The 18,389-nt window shown below is 46.0% G+C and overlaps 1 protein-coding gene across 1 annotated transcript in view; it reads right to left on the bottom strand.

Moving 5' to 3' along the window:
- LOC140207094 (uncharacterized) overlaps nucleotides 1-18,389 on the bottom strand; it is a gene marked incomplete at its 5' end in the record, with an annotated part of 147,755 nt that overhangs the window by 68,260 nt on the left and 61,106 nt on the right. The gene's annotated exons all lie outside the window — the stretch shown is intronic.

An 18,389-nucleotide genomic window follows, 5' to 3' on the forward strand; every position in this document is an offset into this window, starting at 1 on the left:
CCTCTTCTTAAGTATCTGGACAGAGACAGCAAAACTGGCGTGTTGTGCTCAAGATTGCTGCAGACAAATTCCTTGTCGTGTTTAACCTGTAAAAATATTTACAAAATCCATCAATGGGTGTACGACAACGTTTCAGAAGAGATGAATTGAGTTGTCAAGGTGTGATCTGGCATCACACTGTTACTGTGAAGTTCAACCCAAGCTGGAGAGAGAAATCATCTTCTCACTGGTCACAGTGCTGGTATCTGGAATGACCATCAAACTCTCTGATGCTCTTCCTGTCTCAATAAGAATGGGGAATTTCTGCCATCTCCAATCTGTGACCTGCTCAGTCTGACTCTCTCCATTGGTATTATTCCCTCTTCCCACTGAGCTGCATGGGTGCCTGGCCCCACAGTAACTGAAACACTCTCACACAAATAGCTGGCAGTGCATTCCACGCACCCACCACTCGCTGTGTAAAAAACTTACCCCTGACATCCCCTCAGTATCTATTTCCAAATACCTTAAAACTCTGCCCCCTTGTGTTAGCCATTTCAGCCCTGGCAGAAAATCTCTGGCTATCCACACAATCAATGCCCCTCATCATCCTATACCCCTAAAAAAGGCTCTAAACATAAACAAGGAAATTATATATTGAAGATTTGTTCGAAGTATACAAAATTATAAGGGTATAGATAGGGTAAATGCAAGCAGCTCTTTCCACTGAGGTTGGGTGGGATGACAACCGGAGGCCATGGGTGAAAATTTAACGGGAACATTTTGAAAATCTCTTTACTGAAATGGTCGTGAGCGTGTGGAATGAAATGCCAGCACAAGTGGTGAATATGAGCTCGGTTTCACCATTTCGAAGAGGTTTGGATGGAAGCCTGGATGGTAGGGGTACGGAGGGCAATGGTCCCAGTGCAGGTGGTTGCATTGGACAGCTTAAATGTTTTTTTGGCATTGAATAGATGGGCCAAATAGCCTGTTTCAGAACTGAACTTCTCCATGTTTCCATGACGGAGAAGCTGGCCAAACTTGTTTGGAAAGGAAAAGGTAGGAGTGACAACTGAGCAGCAATGGCTGGAGTTTCTGGGAGCAATTCAGGAGCTAAGTGATCGATACATCCCAAAGAAATGGAAGCATTGGAAAGGCAGGAGGACACAACCGTGGCTGAAATGAGAAGCCAAAGCCAACATAAAAGCCAAAGAGAGGGCAAACAAAAGAGCAAACACTAACAGGGAATGGAGTTGCACAGTGTGAACTTGCTGATGTACCTTCAGTTGAGATTACTGACTGAATCCATTCCCACTGTCTGAGCAGGTGAATGGGTTCCTCCCTGTGTAAAATGACGAGCGTGCCAGTCAGTCAGATGATCGAGTGAATCCCTTGCTCCACTTCTTAAATATCTGGACAGAGACAGCAAAACTAGCGTGTTGTGTTCAAGATTCCCGTAGACAAATTCCCTGTCATTTTTAACCTGTAAAAAGATTTACAAAATCCATCAATGGGTGCAGGACAACATTTCAGATGAGATCACTTGAGCTGTCAAGGTGTGATCTGGCATCACGCTGTTACAGTGAAGTTCAACCCAAGTTAGAGCAAGAAATCATCTTCTAACTGGGCACAGTGATGGTATCTGGAATGACCATCAAATTCTCTGATGTTCTTCCTGTCTCTATGAGAATGGGTTCAGAGGAGATGTGAGGAGTAAGTTTTGTTACGCAGAGAGTGCTGAGTGTGTGGAATGGGCCGCTGGCAACGGTGGCAGAGGTGGATTCAATAGGGCCTTTTAAGAGACCCCTGGACAGGTATATGGAGCTCAGAAAATTAGAGGTAATTTCTCAGGTATGGACATATTCGGCACAGCTTTGTGGGCCAGAGAGCCCGTGTTGTGGGGTAGTTTTTTTTTCTATGTTTCTACCATCCCCAATCTGTGACCTGGCTCAGTTTGACTCTCTCCATTGGTATTATTCCCTGTTCCCACTGAGCTGCATGGGTGCTTGGCCCCACAGTAACTGAAACACTCTCACACGAATCGCCTTTGTTAACGTGCAGCTGGGATTTTCTTTTATGTATTATTAACTTTTCTTTTATGTATTATTAACTGCCACAGTTTTAACACCATATAAACAATTCCTGCTGAGATGAATGGTTGGTCCGCACAGCTAGTAAAAGGACTTAAAGTGAGTTTTTGTATTATTTCAGGTTCTTGTCACAGTCATAGAATAATACAATACAGAAACAGGCCCTTTGGCCCACCTGGTTGGTGCCGAGCTACTTAAACTTTCTACTGCCATACCCCTACCATCCAGGTACCTGTACAAACCTCTGAAATGTTCAACTTGAGCTTGCAGGCACCGGGCGTGCTGGCTGCTCATTCCACACCTGCATGACCGTCTGTGTGAAGACGTTTCCCCTCATGTTCCCCTACCCTTTCACCCTTGACCCATGGCCTCTGGTTGTAGCCCACTCAATCCCAGTGGAGAAAGCCAGCTTGCATTTACCCTATCTATGCACCTCTGTCACAATCAAATCTCCTCTCAATCTTCCACATTCCAAGCAATAAAGTCCTGATCTGTTCAATCTTTCCCAATAACCCAAGTCCTCCAGACCTGGCAACATCCTTGTGAATTTTTTCTGAACTCTTTCAACCTCTTTTACATCTTTCCTGTAGGTAGGTGACCACAACTGCAAACAAGACTCCAAATTAGGCCTCACCAATGTCTTCTACAAGTCAACATAACATCCATAGGACCGAAAGAAGCTGCAGAAGATCGTGAACACGGCGCAGCGCATCACACAAACCAATCTTCCGTCCTTGGACTCACTTTACACCGCACACTGTCGGAGCAGTGCTGCCAGGATAATCAAGGACACGACCCACCCAGCCAACACACTTTTCGTCCCTCTTCCCTCCGGGGGAAGGTTCAGGAGCTTGAAGACTCGTACGGCCAGATTTGGGAACAGTTTCTTTCCAACTGTGTTTAACCAACACCCCCGACTCCCCACACTCGCACAAGCCAAACTTACCACTAGAATATTAGACCTCTGCTAGTTTAAATTCCTGAACTAACAAATCCCTTGTCACCGCTTTGACTTTCCTCTGCCAGGTAATTTCCCGACCCCGAGCAGTTTCTAAAGTGGCCCACCTGTTGTTGTGCAGGATAACATCAAGAGTACTCTGCGATGGCTATTTAACCTCATTCCCCTTCCTGACTCTCACCCAGTTTCCTGTGTCCTGCACCTTGAGTGTAACTCACCTCTCTTCATGTTATATCTATCAACCCCTCCAACTCCTGGATGATCCGGAATTCATCCATCTCAAGTTCCAACTCCTTAAAGTGCAGGGTTACAAGCTGCAGCTGGATGCACATCTTGTAGGTCAGTGGTCCCCAGCCACCGGGCCATGGACCGGTACCGGGCCGCGAGGCAACGATATGATTTGGCGATATGAGTCAGCTGCACCCTTCCTCATTCTCTATCATGCCCACTGCTCTGCTGAACTTGAACGCATGAGAGGTCAAACCGCACACGTCATCCATGTCAGCACGGGAAGAAGATCGACTCCTCGAGCTTGCAAATGACGGTGGGCTGAAAAGTACGTTTGACATAACATCTCTGCTGGCATTCCGGATCAAAGTCAAGGCTGAATATCTTGGGATAGCCACGAAAGCACGAAAAACGTTGATTCCATTTCCAACATATCTCTGCAAAGCGGGGTTTTCTGCAATGAATGCAATGAAAACTAAATTGTGGAATAGACTGGACATAAGGAACTCCCTTCGAATATCGCTGTCTCCCGTCACCCTCGATGGGACCGTCTTGTTGCAGGGAAACAAGCCCAGGGCTCCCACTGATTCAGTGATATTGGTGTGTTGCAATGATTTTATATGTTCACACGAGGAAAATATGTGCTGTGTGTTTAATATCCAAACGTTACTTAAAATGTTATGATGACTTACAAGTGACTTATAATTGACTTATCACTATATAACAGTAATATAAAGTAAAAGCTGGAATGATACGATAAATACACAGCCTATGTAAAGTAGAAATAATGTATGTACAGCGTAGTTTCACTGAACAGAATCGCCAAAAACGATTTGTAGAAAAAAAATCGGTACGTACACGCATGCACACACAAGTGCCCGTGCAAGGCTTCATGGTCATTGTAGTCTTTCTCAGAGTAAACACAACTTATTTGACTGCTATCCTTGTCCCTTGGTAACTCCACCCCACCCCACCCCCAGTCGGCCGGTCCACAAGAGTATTGTCAATAATAAACCAGTCTGCGGTGCAAAAAAGGTTGGGAACCCCTGTTGCAGGTGAGGGCATCAGGGACACTGGAGGTCTCCCCACCTTCCCACCAATGTCCCTTCTAATTGGTAATGACCAGTGTGCACAAAAATCTTGTACTGTGCATTTTTTCCACCCAGTGACAAAATGTGCACAGTGAATTTTATATAGAGAGGTATTCATTCTTACAGCTAGCAAATCACTGGCACTAAGAACTTTGATCTCCTTTGGGTTCGATTGGGTTCATCTGCACTCTCACACAACCTATCTCGTAGGCCTGTTAACGGGTAATGAAGGATTTTCTCACAAGAGCCTTTGCACACTGTCCAAGTGCACCCAGTGCTCCTGAACCCCAATCCTCCCAGTGCTCAGATACGGTGGCTGCTCGGGTAAAAGAGATCCACACAGGGAATACTGAGGATTATTCCGAGACAGGGAGGGAAGAATCCAATAAAACCCCAGAGTTAATGGCTCCACAAAGACAATTGCCCACCCAAATGCTGCCCAATCCACGAGCAGGAGGAGGGACTGCCCTCAGTGATTCCTCTGTATGCACCCTGGAAGCCTTAAGAAATGATAATGATCATGAATCAGGCCCCAGATAGAAAAGAAAAACCAGTGCAGTTTGTTCAGTATGTCCACAGTACTACACAAATGTATAAAGTGACACCGCAAGATTTATTCTGTCTCTGCTGCACGATTCTCTGAGCTGAGGAGGGGGAAATGAAAGGCAGAATTGAGATACCAAACCTATCAGGAGTTACCAGTGGGAAACCATAATGAGAATGAACAGACAGACCGGATTACTCAAGCCTTGGAAACGGCTCTCTGGCAACCTGTAAACATCACTAAAGTACTTGAATGCAAACCTAAGCCTGGGGAATTGGGACCAGACTATTGGGAGCGATTTGTGGCCTGCTACGGCACTTTCACAGGAGACCAGGCCTTTAATGATGGGAATCCGTCTGCCCAGTTTGATGTCTTACTGCTCCAATGCTTACCAACTAAGTTAGCCAACATGATTAAAACAAATAATATGGATTGGCCTGACAGTGAACAAAATCCAATGCGACGAGCTTTGACATACTATTGCGAGCCGACTTTCGAATCCTGATCAACCCCGAAGGGCACTAATATTAAAGGTGAATAAGTTCAGCAGGGTGAAGGATGCGAGCAAGCTATATCTGGGGATCAGAAATGGGAACAAAAACCTACCAAGGGACAGGTGGGGACAACAATCCATATAGAAATTGACAAGCAAGGATGCTTCCTACCATGAGTACCACTCCTCGGGAAAAGCCCAATGTAATATTGCAAGTTGCTGGAATTCCAATTCTGTTTATGATTGATATGGGGGCAACCACAACCACTCTCAACCAGGTATCGGAAAATAGTATTGGAAAAGGGATTCCAGCTATCAGATTCTACAATCACTCTGTCTGGGTTTGAAGGCACAGAACGTCCGTATTCACGTACCCAGCCACTGAAGGTGGAATTCCAGGGGGACCCAGTGTGTGGTTTCATTTACAGTCACCACCAGTCTGAGGTGTAATCTAGCAGGGAGAGACTTGCTCTAACCATTGTAAGTCAAGATTCTCTGCACAGACAAGGATAGCACTCTGGGACCTCTCCGAGGGAAGAAACTGGAGTTCCTTGCCTACACCCTGACAAAACAAGCCCCCAGCACCAAGGGAGACTGGCAAGACTCTGCCGCGGGCCAACTCCGATACTGGAAGGAGTCTGAGGTGAAGACGGGACATCTGGTAAGGCATTCTTTTAATACTGACCGAACCCAAGATGTTATACCCCATCTCTGGGCAATTTCAGGCCATGAAGTCGGCCACACCAACTGCTCCCTATCCGGATCACCGTGAGAGAAGGACAGACTCTCCCACCCATTTTGCAACACCCCTCAATCCCGAGGCAATATTTTATGAGGATGGAAGCTCTTTGTGAATCCAGCACGATATTCTGGCTATGCGATAGTGACGGACAGTGAAATAGTTGAGCAAGCCTCTTTTGAGGCAGCTGTCTCCACCCAGAAGGCTGAGCTGCTTGCTCCGACTCGTGCCTGTATCCTTGCAACAGACAAAAGTGCGAACGTTTACACAGATTCCCATTATGCATTTGGAGTTGTACATAAATAATCTTCCGGAAATTGTACATGACTACGGGCCAACTAACCAAAATTCTCCAAGCATTACATTCGCAGGTATGGCAGGCTTACAAGGAAGAGAACTACCCCACAGAGAGGAGTGACTATCCCACCACAGAACTTGGGAATTTTGTCCTGATCAAGAACTGGAATTGAGGGAAACTCGGACCTCGGTGGAGAGGACCACATCAGGAGTTACTGACCACTCCCACGCTGTGAAACTGAAGGGGCAATCTCGGTGGATACATCAAACAGACTACAAATGTGTTACTGAAGGAACTGAGTAGAAGGACTCTCTTGGACTAAAGGAAAATGTATTGGTTGATAGTGGTGTTCGTGTTTACATCTTTGAGAGGGCTCACTCCAGCATCCGGGGGTCCCCATGTTAACACCTTTCTGTCACACCTATGCCAAGCAGGTAGAAGTAGGGGCCTGCTGGGTTTGTGGTGAAATTCCCCAGCATGGTAAAACTATGGTTCCAATGTCAGTAATCACGCTCAACCAGACTGAGGAACTCCCAGCCTGGGCTTTCTCAAATATCACCCGGGGAAGTGAGGTGTGGAACTGTGGTTCAGTCAGAGATGACTGTGGCTGTCAGTGTTTTGAGGGATGGTATCTCGGGCCCCCACCAAACGGAACTTCCTATACTGGGAAACATGCATCCTGGCCATACTTGCAGGTGCCCAACAGCGGAGAGGAATAACTGAGACTGAGCGATTTTGGATGATCGCTTTTCTCTCCTATGGAGTAGCCAGGAATTCACGAGAGAGAATCAATTTGGCTACAGCACTTGAGGAGCTGGCCACAATACTGCAGGGGCCCTGACAGAAACACAGGCCCAAGTAACAGAAATATCCACTGAAATGACTGCAATCCGGCAAACAGTCCTACAGAATCGTAAGGCTTTAGGTTTTATCCTGGCTGAGAAAGGGGGAACCTGTGCTATTACTGACACAGAATGCTGCACTTATATCCCTGATGAGTCTACTAACATTACATCCCTCTCCCAGCACACTGCCAAGGAGATTGACAGCATCAAGGAAGTAGGGCAGGATTTACACGGGTTCACCGAAGGGTCAAAATGGTGGTCTTCAAAGGTCTGTTCGGTAATATGTGGGGCGAGATATTGCATTATGGCCGAATAGTTGTACATATCATTGTTATCATTACTGATGTCTGCTGCTTTTACCCACTGATAAGTCAATGCTGTATTCGGTTACTTTCTCTGTAAAAAAAATACTGCTTTGTTGATGATGTAACGATGAAAAGGAGGGAATGATAAAGTATGTAAAAGGGTTAACACTTCGTTAAACAATAGCAGCTTGTTTTCTGAAAGAAACTGCTGATGATCAACAGATGTGCTGAGCCATGCTGAGCCATATTTCTTCTTCAGGGCAGCTAGCTGGGGTTTCAGGATGCTTATCTCCTTGTGCACTCATGCATAGAGATAGGACAGCTTCAGTCTGTTCCGTGTGTGTAAGCCATTATGACTATTTTGTAATTTGCCTTTAGGGGCTGTCATGTTGTAAATAACTTTGGCTCCAGCCTGTCTTGTGTGGGGGGTATCTGGACAGATATACCTGTGGTGTAAGGGGAATTGTTAGTCAGTTACTGGATAGGGCAGGTACAGTCATAGACTGTTCCTGTTTGAGCGACGAACTGAGTAAGCCCCAGGTGCTTGGAAAAACGAGTTTGTACTTATACAGTCTCTGAGTGACTTTATCCGGATTCAACTTCCACAGAATGTGAGTGGTTTTAAAGGGCTGGGCTGCTGGAAACACATTACCAGACCTGGAGTGATTGTAACTGGGTCTGACAGAGGCATAACTGGTACTTCTGGGCACATTCAGTCTCACTCCAACTATTTCCTACCTTCCTTTGTACAGGTATGTAATGCCTAAAGGACCAGTGTTTGAGTAAATGAGACTCACCAAACTTTCTCCTGATGAATCACTGGATCCTCCAAATCAGATGGGTTCTCTCCAGTTAATGCTCAAAATCCTCGGGCTGGTTCAGATGTTGTTGTTCCCTCATTTGAGTCGTGGTTTGCTTCCAGTTGGGGTTTTCTTCCAATGAATCTCTCACCGCAGGTCTAACTGTAACACGAAAGGTAATGAAGCACATTAACAATAAAAAGGAGAACCAAACATTTCTGCTTAATGTTACTAAGAACAAAACTCAGAAAGCTAAACATTGAAGGCAGGTATAATGATCTCAGTGAACAATCTTTTATTGTCCCTCACACGTCACAAAACGATATGGCATAAGACATGGTGAGACATAAGAGACAGGAACAGAATTAGGTGATTCAATCCATCCTGTCTGCCCCACCACTCAACCATGGCTGAGTTTTATTCCAACCCCATATTCCTGCCTTCCTCCTGTAACCCTGAAGCTACTTAGCAATCATGAATATATTAATCTCTGTTATAAATATAATCAAATATCAGCCTCAACCAACCTCTGCGGCAACAAATTCCACAGATCAGATATCTTTAGGCCAAAAAATTTTCCTCATCTCAGTTTTAAAGGGAAGCATTTTTATTCTGAGACTGTGCTGTCAGATCAGACTCTCTGTCTAATGGGGACATCCTCTCCATATCCACTGTGTCCAGGCTTCTCAGCATTCGGTTGGTTTACTTAACCATACATCCCTCCTCCAGCTGCTCGAAATTTCTGCTTCATTGCAGAAGGACGACCATCCATCCCCATCTGTAGAAGCACTAACCAAAGTCAAAGCCAAAACACCAACAGTTCCATATGCCTGGAATGTAGATCACAGGATTATAGCCGAAGCACCAACTCTCCCAGTACTCTTTGCTGCCAGTAAAATGCTGCAGTGTGTCAGCCAGTCACAGTTCAATAACTAGCATCTCCACACCAATGCACAACAGAACTGGTACCTGATGACCCTCTGGCATTCCAGCTAACAAAACCGATTCTGGAAATAACTCAGCAAGGCCAAATGTGCAAAAGAACACTTCACAATGAAGACAAAGGGTAAAAGAAAGATTGCTGATATATAACATTGAGGTGGTGGGATACAGGGTGGACCGAGGTTGACCCAGATGGTTGATGCATACCACTGAAGCGGGCAGCAGGAGACTAAACAGAGGTTGAACAAGATGGGCAGGGATGAGCAGAAGGAACCAGGTGGGAGAAGGGATCAAGGACGATCACTGATACACAGATACTGAATTAATCGCACATAATAAAAGCTCATAAAATGACATAGTTAGAACAAACAATAAGAATTTTGGCATATGCCCTTTGACCCTCACCAAATTTTTATCAACACACCATAGAAAGTTTCCCACCCAGACTCTTCACACTTTGTATGGTAACTACTCTGCCTGTGACTGCGAGGAACAGCAGAGAACTTTGGATACAGATCAGCACATCACAGAAACCATTCTCTCCCCCTAGACTTCCCAGTCCCTCGGTAAAGTAGGCAGTGAAATCAAAGATCCCCAAAACCTGGGACGTTCTCCTTTCTCACCCACTCTAGTCGGGGAGAAGACACAAGATCCATAAAGCTTCAGGACAAATGCGAGGAGCCTCAGGAAACGAGGCGAGTTGGGGGAAGTTAACAGGACTCGGTGGCCAACATCAGATTTCCCCAACGCAACATGGAGGAAGCATCACCACCCATCTGGTGACGGAAGGACACACCACATGAATTTGCATCGCAAAGCGGAGGGTGGGGCAGATCTGCGGCACGCAGCCTCACTGAAGCTGTTGGCGGGAATTCTGCGGAAATAGGCAGCCTGGGCTCCTGGTTTGGATCGTTCAATGCAGATTAAGTGAAGTCGACACATTTTTTGAAGAGCCCAGATAACTGGGTACTAAATGAGTAATTGGCTTTCGGTTCAGGGCTCACGGCCAACATCAGATCTCCCCGCTCGGGATCGGTCTCAATACACACCGATGGGAAAGTGATATCTTTGGCCCACAGACAGTGATCCCAACCCCTGGCACCCCGACCCAGGAGGCGAAGACACTTTCCCAATCCTGCAGATGATCCAGTCCAGCACTGAGCGGAAAGGAAAACACGGCTCACCCGGAGACTGTGAGCATGCACAAAGGGCTTGTTACATCTGTGGTTAAATGCGACGGGCAAATGGGATCATGTGACTGGTGGGGGTCTCCCATCAACCCAAGCAGAGCATTCCAGCTACTCACTACTCTGTGGAAAGAAACAAACTTGCCGCTCACATCTCCTCTCACCTTAAATGTGTTAGACATTTCAACCTCCAGGAAAAATATATTGTCTGTCCACTCTATCTATTCCTCTCGTAATCTTATAAACGTTCATCCAGTCTCAGCCCAGCCTGCGCCGCTCTGGAGAAAACAACACAAGTTTGTCCAACCTCTCGTTATAGCTCATGCCCTCTAATCTAGACAATATCCTGGTAAACCTCTTTTACACCCTCTACTATTATTCTGAAATTTCACATTCTTAAAATAAAGTACTGATCCTAACTGACCTAAGACTGGGAATGTTTTCTTGGATTAAATGTCAGGAATTGTGTAAAACTGAGTATTTGGCTATGGTGTATGTAAACTTCTGACGTCAACAGCAGCCATTAATATGAAAAAGAAAATTTGCTAGCATATCAAACAGAAAAAATGGCAAATTTTCTGTTCTCATTGATCAATCAACAAGCCTGAGCATTAAGACCACCCGAATAGTTTATTTGAAACGTGATAAGGAAGGGGATCCCCATTTTATGTTTTTAGATCTAATTGAACTGCCTGATCAGAAAGCTGCAACTATTGTTAAGCATCTTCTGAATTGTCTCAAGAACCATGGGTTTGATGACTCTTACTTGAAACAGAACCTTGTAGCATTTGCTAGTAATGGGGCGAATGTAATGCCTGCTGTCAAATCTGGTGTTGCTACAATTGTCAAGGAACATAACCCTGATGTGACAAATTGGCACGGTCTTAATCACAGATTAGAACTTGCAGTAAGTGATTCAGTGAGAGAAGTTCATAGAATGAATCATTTTCAATCATTTATCAACAAATTCTACTCTGTTTACAGCAGATCACCTCTAAATCAAAAGGAACTGTCTGAATGTGCCTCTCAACTAGAACAACAAATTTGCGAAATAGGCCGTGTTCTGGGCACCAGGTGCGTGGCTAGCTCATTTCGAACAGTTTCAGCAGTGTGACAAAATTATGAAGCACTGTGTTTTCACTTTGAAAAAGCAATGAAGAATGAAACAAGATCTGTGAGTGACAGAAAAACCTATGAAGGTCTGTTGAAAAGATTCTTCAGGACAGTTTCTATTGGACTGAGCTCTAACGTATGACACGTTGCATGAACTTGGTTTACTGTCAGAGTGTTTACAGAAACACACTACTACGACTGTTTATGCAGACAAACTGACCCAATGGATCAGAAGATCACTGCATGGACTGAAAGACCAACCTGCTACAAAAACTCTAGACGCTCAAGAGGCAGTTGAAAAGGGGAAGTTTGGAGAAATTACCTCAACAAGCAACAACAAAATTGTCTCCACTAACTATCGACAATTTCTTGCTCGTCTTATAAACAATCTGCAGCACCTTATGTTCACGGCAACATCCTTGAAAAGTTCTCAAACTTCTAAACCTCAAAGTATGTATTAATTCCCTGTTAAATGAAATGTGTGTCCTTGATAAAGATAACTGGCCTGCTAAAATACTGCTTAATTTTTTTTTCCAAGTCAAGTCGTATTTTATCATCATTTCGACCATAAACTGCTGGTACAGTACACAGTAAAAACGAGACAACGTTTCTCCAGGATTCTGGTGCTACATAAAACAACACAAAACTACACTAGACTATGTGAGACTGCACAAGGCTACCCTAGACTACATAAAAACAACATTAAAAAACTGCACTAGACTACAGACCTGCACAGAACTACATAAAGTGCGCAAAAACAGTGCAGGGCAGTACAATAATTTATAAACAAGACAATAGGCACAGTAGCGGACAAATAACAATATAATAATAAATGATGTGGATGTCAGTCTAGACTCTGGGTATTGAGGAGTCTGATGGCTTGGGGGAAGAAGCTGTTACGCAGTCTTGTCGTGTGAGCCCGGATGCTTCGGTACCTTCTGCCTGATGGAGAATGATGGAGAAGCTGCAATATCATCTCTCTGTAAGAGGTTTAAGCTTTCTTCTTCCTCTGTAATAAATGCCTTCAGAGATTATGTGGAGGATCGTGGACGCTGCATCCCCCAAGATTTACGCCCATTACTGAGCTGTTCACAAGTTATTCCTATTAGTACTGCTGAGTGTGAGAGAGGATTCAGTCACATCAACTTGATAATAACAACAACACACTCAAGGACTCTCATAGATCATGTATCAGCACTTATGTTTGTTAAACTACACAGACCTCCTCTCGTTCAGTGGAATCCTGAGCCGTATGTCACAACATGGCTGCAGTACCACAGATCAGCAGATGATACCAGGACAAGAGTTGCTTCAGACCCACGAACACATATTACACCTGACCCTTTGTGGAAATTATTGTGAAACTTCTCATTGGTGGCATTTGGTAAGTAGGTAATTATTTTTAAATTGTCTTTTTCTTTACTTGCTTGATAATTATATTTTATGATAATTAGTGAGTACAACCATGTAATACTTTGTCATATTATTAAATTATTATATGTTTTATTGTACCAGTTACACACTGAAATGTACTGATAGGCTATACTATTGTTAATGTTTTAACTATCACTATATTTCTGTGGAGCTCTGGAATTGATATATTTCTTTCATCTTGGTTTACCATTATACCAGCGCCAAAGAAGAAGAATGTGGGCTGCCTTAAGGATTATTGCCCGGTAGCACTTACATCGACAGTGATGAAATGCTTTGGGAGGTCGGTTATGACTGAAATGAACTCCCGCCTCAGCAAGGACCTGAACCCACTGCAATTTGCCTATCGTCACAATAGGTCAACGGCAGATGCAATCTCCACGGCTCTTCACACGGTTTTAGACCACCTGGACAACACAAGCATCTATGTCAGGCTGCTGTTCATCGACTACAGCTCCGCATTTAATACCATCACTCCCACTATCCTAATTGAGAAGTTGCAGAACCTGGGCCTCTGTAATTGTATTCTCATCTTCCTAACCAGAAGAACATAGTCTGTGCAGATTGGTAATAACATATCCTCTTCGCTGACGATCAACATTGGCGCACCTCAGGGGTGTGTGCTTAGCCCACCGCTCTACTCTCTGTATACACATGACTGTGTGGCTGGGCACAGCTCAAACACCATTTACAAATTTACCCACAATACAACTATTGTTGGTCGAATCTCAGGTGGTGACGAGGGGGCGTACAGGAGTGAGATATGCCAGCTAGTGGAATGGTGCCACAGCAACAACCTGGCACTCAATGTCAGTAAGACAAAAGCGCTGATTGTGGACTTCAGGAAGAGTAAGACGGGGGAACACGTACCGATCATCATAAGAGTGATCATAAGTGGAGAGAGTGAGTAGCTTTAAATTCCTGGGCATCAAGATCCCTGAGGATCTAACGTGGTCCCAGCATATCGATGTAGTCATAAAGAAGGTAAGACAGCAGCTGTACTTTATTAGGAGTTTGAAGCGATTTGGCATGACAACAAACAAGCTCAAAATCTTCTATAGCTGCACTGTGGGGAGCATTTGGACAGGCTGCATCACTGTCTGGTATGGAGGGGCTACTGCACAGGACCGTGAGAAGCTGCAGAATGTTGTAAATCTAGTCAGCTCCATTTTGGGTACTAACCTACAAAGTATCCAGGACATCTTCAGGGAGCGGTGTCTCAGAAAGGCAGCATCCATTACAAAGGACCTTCAGCACCCAGGGCATGCCCTTTTCTCACTGTTACCATCAGTCAGGAGATACAGAAGCCTGAAGGCACACACTCAGCGATTCAGGAACAGCTTCTTCCCCTCTGTCATCTGATTCCTGAATGGACTTTGACAGCTTTGGACACTACCTCACTTTCTAATATACATCATTTCTGTTTTTACACATCTTTAACAAACTATTCAACCAATTTTTTGAGGAAATTACCAGTAGGCTAGACAAGGGAGATGCAGTGGATGTTGTATATTTGGATTTTCAGAAGGCCTTTGACAAGGTGCCACATATGAGGCTGCTTAACAAGATAACAGCCCATGGAATTACAGGAAAGTTACATACCTGGATAGAGCGTTGGCTGATTGGCAGGAAACAGAGAGTGGGAATAAAGGGATCCTATTCTGGTTGGCTGCCGGTTACCAGTGGTGTTCCACAGGGGTCCGTGTTGGGGCCGCTTCTTTTTACATTGTACATCAACGATTTGGATTATGGAATAGAGGGCTTTGTGGCTAAGTTTGCTGACGATACGAAGATAGGTGGAGGGGCCGTTAGTGCTGAGGAAACGGAAAGTCTGCAGAGAGACTTGGATAGATTGGAAGAATGGGCAGAGAAGTGGCAAATGAAGTACAATGTTGGAAAGTGTATGGTTATGCACTTTGGCAGAAAAAATAAACAGGCAGACTATTATTTAAATGGGGAAAGAATTCAAAGTTCTGAGATGCAACGGGACTTGGGAGTCCTCGTACAGGATACCCTTAAAGTTAACCTCCAGGTTGAGTCGGTAGTGAAGAAGGCGAATGCAATGTTGGCATTCATTTCTACAGGAATAGCGTATAGGAGCAGGGCTGTGATGTTGAAGCTCTATAAGGTGCCGGTGAGACCTCACTTGGAGTACTGTGGGCAGTTTTGGTCTCCTTATTTAAGAAAGGATGTGCTGACTTTGGTGAGGGTACAGAGAACATTCACTAGAATGATTCCAGGAATGAGAGGGTTAACATATGAGGAACGTTTGTCCGCTCTTGGACTGTATTCCTTGGAGTTTAGAAGAATGAGGGGAGACCTCATAGAAACATTTCAAATGTTAGAAGGCATGGACAGAGTTGATGTGGCAAAGTTGTTTCCCATGATGGGGGAGTCTAGTACGAGAGGGCATGACTTCAGGATTGAAGGGCGCCCTTTCAGAACAGAAATGCGAAAAAAATTTTATAGTCAGAGATTGGTGAATCTATGGAATTTGTTGCCACGGGCAGCAGTGGAGGCCAAGTCATTGGGTGTCTTTAAGGCAGAGATTGATAGGTATCTGAGTAGCCAGGGCATCAAAGGTTATGGTGAGAAGGTGGGGCAGTGGGACTAAATAGGATAAAATAGATCAGCTCATGATAAAATGGCGGAGCAGACCCGATGGGCCGAATGGCCTACTTCTGCTCCTTTGTCTTATAGTCTATTCATTATGCATAATGATTTAGTTTTTTATTTATTATGTTTTAATTTATTATCTATGCCAGAATATGTATTTATGTATTGCATTCAACTGCTGTTGCTGAGTCAAACAAATTTCACTTCAATTGCCTGTGATAATAAATCTGATTTTGACATAAGATATATATATATATACCACACTCAATTTGTTTACCTATTCATTACTCGAATGGGGCAAGGAGCTTGCCCAGTACATGAAATCAGCAGGTACACAAACTGGGTGAGAGAGAGGATCTAGGAAATGGCAAGCATTTTGTCAGCTCCGGCACCTAAAACAATTAGCACTGCACCCCTGCTGAAAGGACATCCCACTTTCTAACAACCGCCCCCTTTCAGGCCTAGGGTCCCACATCTTTCCGACCACTCACCCCCACACCCACAGTCCACCCGTAACCTCTACCCACACACAGACAGATCCCCTTCACCCCAAACCCCCTCCCAGCCTGGGAACCACAACTGACTGATCCCACAGCCCGGGCTCGGGCGCAAAGCTAAAACCGGGGCTGCGGGACCGGAGAGCCCGGAGCCTGCAGCCGTCCGGCAGAACTCGGTCCCGGCCCTTTCCAACTGCAGCAAACCCCCGATTCACACAAACTCCATTACTCACCTCCCCGATAGCAGAACCGCCGGCGACAACTGTGCTGGGCACCGGGCCGACGGTCAGCAGGATATTCGCCGCAGCACCACCCGTGGACGGAGGTCAATGCAGCGCCCCGGTGGCCGGAGGTCCGTGCAGCGCCACCGGTGGCCGGAGGTCCGTGCAGCGCCACCGGTGGCCGGAGGTCCGTGCAGCGCCATCAGTGGCCGGAGGTCCGTGCAGCGCCACCGGTGGCCGGAGGTCCTTGCAGCGCCATCGGTGGCCGGAGGTCCTTGCAGCGCCACTAGTGGCCGGAGGTCCGTGCAGCGCCATCGGTGGCCGGAGGTCCTTGCAGCGCCACTAGTGGCCGGAGGCGTGAGTGACAGCGGAGATGTAAATCACAAACACAACAAAGTCTGCTGATGCTGGAAATCCAGAGCAACACAAACAAAATGCTGGCGGAACTCAGCAGTCCGGGCAGCTCCTATCGAAAAGAGTTAACAGTCGACGTTTCCAGTTGAACTGAGGACTGAGATGGAATGAGGGAAATATCTGAATAAAATCGGGGCGGGCGAGGAAATGCCGAGCTGGAGGGTGATAGGTGAAACCAGGTAGGTGGGAAAGCTCAAGAGCAGAAGAAAATAGAATCTAATAGGAGAGGAGAGTGGAGAATAGGAGAAAGGGATGGAGCAGTGGATCCAGAGAGAAGTGTTCAGCAGGTGAGAGGACGTGAAAAGTCAGAGAGGAAGAGAGGGAGTGGGAGGGAGAGGTGAGTGGGAGATTTGTTCACCGGAAGGAGAAATCGATATTCATGCCATCAGTTTGGAGGGTACCCAGACGGAATATGAGGCGCTGATCCTGGACCCTGAGGGTGGCCTCATCTTGGCACAAGAGGAGGCAATGGGTTGACACGTCGCAAAGGAAATGGGAATCGGAATGAAAATGTTTGGACACCGGGAAGTCCCGCTCGGAGCAGATAGTTCAAAGGTTAATTAATTATCAAAGCAGATATCCATAAACAGCTCTGAGTTTTTGTTTTCTTCTCCAGTGAGCCACGGAACAAAGAACATGAAAGTCGTTCAGAGAGAAACATCAAACTCCCACCCCACCCCCGCATAAAACGGAACGGCATCCCGATCATCAACCCCCAAAACCCACCCCTCCCGCAAAAGGGAAAAATAACATCGATCCCCCCGAAAAAACAACCCGACCCCGCACAACTGCGGAGGAGCCGGTGTCACCGGTGTAGAGGAGCCGCATCGGGAGCAGCGGACACAACGGGCGACCCCGGAAGATTCACAGGTGAAGGGTCGCCTCACCCGGAAGGATGTTTGGACAACGGAGAGAGTTCGGCCGTCCGGCCCTTTCACTGTGACCCCCGAACTCCACATCAAATCCGTCCAAACGAATCTGGGTGAACTTTAATGACCAATAAATATAATTCCTCTCTTTGATCACTGTCTGAATGATTCCCTGACTCTGAGAGGAAGGGGTGTCTATGGTCCACATTGTCAGGGTGTTGAGTTTACCAGGAGACAGAGACTGCAGGGACGGGAGGTTTTCTGGTCACTAATACACTGTGTGTGGACCCCGCTGGCAATTCTGGTGTTGTGACCCGAATCGAGACAAACACCACGCTGCCCACTCCACCAACAACACGGCACAGCCGGACACATAACAGCGGACTTTACATCTCACAACACTGGATTCAGTGATGAAACCCGTGATTAATGTTGTTGTCCCACTGAAATCATAAGAAACGTCCATTAAGGTGCTTTTAAACACGAGCGCTCTCCCACAGGTGACGTCACACACGCGCACCCACGCGCCTGACGTCACACATGGGCTCCCCACACCGGCATCTGCCCTCACGTGGGCGGTGTCTTACGTCACCCACGCGCTGGAGAGCTCGAGCTTTATCGGTTTAACGGCTGGGCTACTAATCACGTGACGAGCCCCTTCCCCACCGCTGTCAACAGAGGATGCAGGAGCTGCGCTATTCCCATTGGTGCGAACGGATGTCAATCATT

This window comes from Mobula birostris, chromosome 13 (assembly GCF_030028105.1).
Source record: "Mobula birostris isolate sMobBir1 chromosome 13, sMobBir1.hap1, whole genome shotgun sequence".
Classification (NCBI taxonomy): domain Eukaryota; kingdom Metazoa; phylum Chordata; class Chondrichthyes; order Myliobatiformes; family Myliobatidae; genus Mobula; species Mobula birostris.